The sequence below is a fragment of the Juglans regia genome, chromosome 16 (assembly GCF_001411555.2).
Source record: "Juglans regia cultivar Chandler chromosome 16, Walnut 2.0, whole genome shotgun sequence".
In the NCBI taxonomy this organism is placed as follows: Eukaryota; Viridiplantae; Streptophyta; class Magnoliopsida; order Fagales; family Juglandaceae; genus Juglans; species Juglans regia.
Genome location: NC_049916.1, coordinates 4,357,799 through 4,363,798, shown reverse-complemented (window position 1 = coordinate 4,363,798; position 6,000 = coordinate 4,357,799).

Sequence of the window (6,000 nt, the reverse complement as noted above, 5' to 3'; positions counted from 1 at the left end):
ATCTTCATATTTTACGTTGAGGTCATCTTCACATTTTATGATTGCCCATTTCGTATGTTCTAGGAACCTGGAAGCATATTGATCTTAAATGTAGACATGTAAATATCCCCTGCAGTATATGATATGCATACTTTAGATTGTAATTTCATAAAAATAGAATCATTTTCAGTTCATATCCTAATATATTGATTTTTATATGTTATATTATATGTCAACTCTTATATAGATTGCTTCGAAAGTGACACTCGTACAAATTTAAGAGATAATGAGACTGATACTCCTTTGGAAAACCGATCACAAATGGCTTCAAATATTAACTTGTCTAGTGACACAAGTCTCCCAGTTCCTCCTCGTAAAAGGAGGGCAAATAAGGACCCTTCAGCAGTGTGGGATCATTTCACTAAAATAGATGGATGCCCTTTAAATGACCCAAAAACAAGGTGTAATTATTGTCACAAAATTTACTCTTGTCATCCCAAAAGACATGGTACATCAAGTATGCTACAACATCTTGGTACTTGTAAGCAACATCCACATAGAATTAGACTTACGGATCAACAGACAATGAGTCGTGAGGGGGCTCTTGAGGGAATTGGAGATAGTGATGTCAATAACTCGGCAAATGCACATAAGTTTGATTCAGAAATTGTACGAATGGCAATTGCTGAAATGATAATTTGTGATGAGCTTCCATTTAGGATAGTAGAAGCCCAGGGATTTAGGAAAGTATGAAGATCACTTGAACCAAGGTTCCAAGTGCCATCTTGAACTACTGCGGCGAGAGACTGTATTAAACTATTTAAAATGGAGAATGAGAAGTTAAGGAAAATATTTAAGACGGTTGGGCGGGTTAGTTTAACTACTGACACATGGACGTCGATTCAAAACTTAAATTATATGTGTCTTACTGCACATTTTATCGACTGTGAATGGAAACTACACAAAAGAATTCTAAACTTTTGCATGATCACTAATCACAAAGGAGAAACTATTGGAAAGTATGTAGATTCATGTCTACAAGATTGTGGTATTGACAAGATCTTTACTGTTACAGTTGACAATACTTCCTCAAACGATGTTGCCATTGAGTATTTGAGGAAGTTCGTAGGAGGTCATTTGTTGGAAGGGAAGTATATTCACATTAGGTGTTGTGCCCATATTATGAACCTCATTGTGAATGATGGGCTCAAAGATTGTGATGATTCAATTACAAGGGTGCGTAATGCGGTTAGGTATGTTAGATCATCTTCCGCAAGAATGGATAAATTCAAAAAGTGTATAGAGAAGGAGAAAATTAGTTGTACGAAATTGGTATGCCTTGATGTTTCCACAAGATGGGCCTGGGCCTGCTTTGTTAATGATCTCAAGCATAGAGCTCGACGTGCTTGAGATCATTAACAAAGAAGGCCCAGGCGCCCAACTCTCGTCCCATGTCATCGCTGCTCAGCTTCCAATTCGCAATAATAATCTAGATCATGCGCCAGCTGTTTGGCTGGACCGCATACTATATCTGCTTGCTAGTTACAATATTCTCAGTTGCTCCTTGGAGACCCTCGAAGATGGTGGATGAGGAGTTTAGAGACGTTACGGTCTCACTTCTACTAGAAGCTGCTTTGTGAGAAGCGAGGAGAGAGGATCCATGGCACTCTTTTCTCTCTTCACTCGTCAACCAGACTATTATGGACATGCGGTACGTACGTACAGTAGCTATCATCTTTCTTTTTGAATTATTTATAATACTATATATTATAAAAATAAATTTATAAATTAATATAATTTAATGTGACGTGTTATATTGTAAAGTAATTTTTTATGTAAAATTGATTTAACGTATTAAACGAAGCATATCAGTTTATAAATTTATTTTTATAAAATATTTTTATGATTGTAGCACTTCTCTAATTTTAATTTTATATTAATACTTTTCATTTGATACACAATCATAGTAAAATCCGGAGGTATTGGTTTGTGATTGGAGAGTTAAAAAATAACTTTTACGATTCGTCATAGACCAAAGATACACCCTAAGTTAAATGGTAAACAATTATAAAAAGTTGCAAGTATATATGTAACCCCTCAATATTAAATATTTACGAAAGATCTTTATTTTATAAAATCTTGATGTCTACAAGAACTCCCCGTACATAAGAAAATGTGTAAACAATATCATCCTTACAATTGCTATTGTGTATCCCTTTCCGACGTGGGTGACTCGTGTAAAAAAGAGTAATACTACCTACAGTTATTAAGTGCATAAATGACATACAGTCGTTTTTAAAAAAAGTAGAGTCTATTATTAAAAAATTAAAATTTTTTTTTCATATGAATCCCGTATTTATTCATTTTTTAAAAAGTGATTGCACGAGTACATTTGCAATCATATAATTATATCATCTAAATAATAAAAAATAATTATTAAAACCTACAAATTGGCGTTACTTGTTGTTATAAACTTATACGTTAAATTGTAAAACTAATTTTATTGTAAAATAGGTATAACGTATCATATAAAAGCATCTCAATTTATAAATTTATTCTAATTTGCAGAATCTCTTTGTGGCTAGTATAGTTTATGGCTTCTTGACTCCCAAAGCTTTTATTTTTATTTTTATTTTTATTAAAAAAAACAAAATTACAAAAGGGCAATATCTAGGGACCATATGGACGTTTGGATTTGAATTCTGTTTTTCTAAATTCAACTCTCATATTTGAATTATAAATTAAAATTTTTTATTTGAATTTGTGACAAATTTAGACAAGATTTTAACCTTTTAAAATCTTAGATTTCAAACTACATAAGATAATAAAATGTGAAATGATGAAATCTCAAATTTTTATTGATTTAAAATCTAAATTCAAATTTAAATTATTATCTCCAAATGCAACCTTATATAATTCAAATATTGTAAATAACTTTTCTTAATATATATATATATTTATATTTATCTACTCATTTAACAAGGCTTACACACACACATTTAATATCCCTTATATAATTTAGAAGGGTCTCTTTAATTTATTGTTGTTTGAGTGGCACAGATTGAGGTTTCGTTTGGATATAAAAATATTTTCAATCTATTTCATATTATTTTATTATTATAATTTTTTTTAATTCTTATATAAAATATAATTAATTAATTAATTTTTTAAAATTTTAAAATAATAATAATATTAAAAAATAATATTTTATTTAAAATCATCTCATCTCATCTCATCTCATCTCATCCTTCAAATGAATATAAATAAATGGTTGTGGATGTCAAATTCAGTTGGGGGAGTCAAAGTCTAAAACCCGAATAACAATAATTAATAGTGGGTGTTAAGATAAGGGCCAACAAGGATTTCAAACCCTAAAGCGGAACATCTTGAGACAATAATAAAGTGGAAAATTTATTCAGCAGCCATAATTCAATAGTAATAATAATTTCAGTCAAAGCTTCAACCAATAATACAAATGACCCTAACGCCCTTGCAACTCCAGCGGTACTAATGCAATAATTATAACTTTGGTAGTTATTTGGGGTACTCAGGTCTGGGCTATGTCACCTGATTGACCTGTTATAAATTTTAATCAGAAATTAAACTTAAAATTAAAAAAATATAATATTATTTTTAAAATATGTTTTAAAAAAGAGAAAATATAAATAACATTCTACTGTGCATAACAGCCGCTGCACACTAAGTGTATTGGGTGAAAAAAAAAAAAAAAAAACCACAGCACGGGTGTGCTGCGGCTATGGGCTGAAGAATAACTCTTTAAAAAATAGATACTATTATTCATGGGTAATGAGAGACTTACTACCTATCTGCTACCTATTTATTATTTATAATATTATTTTATTTTAAATATTTTTTTAACATCCTTAATTATTAAAAAAATTAAAAAAATATATAAATTTACTAATAGTCATTTTCTTAACCATTAAGTAAAATAAAAAATTAAAAAAAAATCAAATATAAAAATAGTAGTAAATGAGTAGTAAGAGGATAGTAACCCTATCATTTTCTATTATTCATTCCACACCACACACTTTACATATATTAAAATTATTTATTATTTTATTCTATTCTTATTAAACTAATTGAATTGTTCTACTTATCATTTATATACCGCATGCTTATTATAGAAAAAATAAAAAAAATTATAATATGTGTGGATGATAAAAAAAATTATACTTTATTAAAATCTTCTTGTATAGCCTGTATCTTGTTATCCAATAGTATGAATGCATGATTTAACACGTGAATATTTTTTTCATTTTTCCCTTTTCAAAGTTTTTATTTTTAATTGAGTGTCAACTTGGGAAATAAGCATGTCGGGTTTGGGTTCATAGTGTTTGACCCGTTTAATTATTCGGGATTTAGTCCAAATATGATTTGGGCCGGCCATGGATTTGTTGAAATAAAATCACTCGTGAGCCCATTTAGATATGGACTGTGACTACGTGTCATGTGCTCGATAAAAATACATGGATAGAAATCTACATACTAATGTTGTTGCCTTCATATTTTAAATTTAAATTAATATTATTTTTAATAAAATTTATTTTTTGATCAATCATATTAAATAAATACAAGTATTAATACAGTTAAATTTTTGTAAGTTTATAAATAGTAAAGCTCATAAAGAATACAGACAAATTAGCATTCAGCCTCCTGCCTCCTAAGTAGTAAAGAGCGACATAACTACGACATCTGTGTTCTCGTAAGCAGGGGAAAAACAGTACGGCTAGTTTACTACAATACGTCTTCGTATAATTTAATTTATAAGATAAATTTTAAAATTTATAAATTAAATCTTTTATAAATAATATGAATGTCGCGATCTGCGCAGTGGCCTTGTTTGGCTATTACAAATCTACAACCTGAATATTTCACGTTTTTTTGTTTTAATACAAACAAAACGAATCCAATTTATGAAGATAAAGTGGGAACAATTCTATAATAGAGAATAAGTTTATAAAATTAAGATTTATTTTTAATTAAGTCTTATAATTGCATTGATTAATTCTAAATTAGTTACGATAAAATGTAGGGATATCATTAACTAAGCACATAGCAATGATTGTTTAATGGACGATTACTACTGACTTATAATTTTTTTACAATTTTCTGTAAAAAGGATTTTAGTTTTATAAATTAAAATTCATTTTTATGAAATGACATTATTATATCAATTAACTTTTAAATAAAATTATAAAATAATTATAAATAAGTCATAAATAATAAAAATATTTCACCTCATTTCATTATTATAATTTTTTTAAATTTTTTCATAAAAAATAATAAATAAGTCAATATTTTTAAATTTTTAAATAATAATAATATTTTTAAATAATATTTTAATAATATTTTATTTAATTTTTATTTAAAATTATCTGATATCATGTACTGGTTTCTAACAAAAGTAATGCATTGTACTTATAAAATGTATTTTATTAGTTTGCTTTTAAAGTTCAAATTTCATGATAACAAAGCCGCCAGGGATAGAAACAGAGCAAGGCTGCTTTTCAAAATTTGGTTAGTCCAACGTCATCTTCGGTACCATGAGAGACAGTCATGCATGAAATCAGGGTCCACTCAATAGGTTGGGGCAAAATTTTGATTGATTTTTTTTTTTTAAAGTAAAATTAAATATATTAATTTTTTTATAGAATAAATATATTAATTTTTATATTATATTCTTATTTAAAAATAATTCTTATCATTTTGCAAAATAAAATTATTGATTACGATTTTATACCATCTTTTTAACTATATCTGACAAGGAGATGTTTGGATTCGAAGATGACTTGAGATGATTTGAGATGAGCTGAGATGAGTTGAGATGGATTGTGAATAGTAATGAGATGAGTTGTGAATAGTAGTGAGATTTGTGAGTTAAAGTTGCTGAATAGTAATGAATAGTAGTGAGATGAGTTGAGATGAGTTGAGATGAGCTGAGATGAGCTGAGATAACTTGTGAATCCAAACAAGCCTATTCTTTATTATAAAACTTTC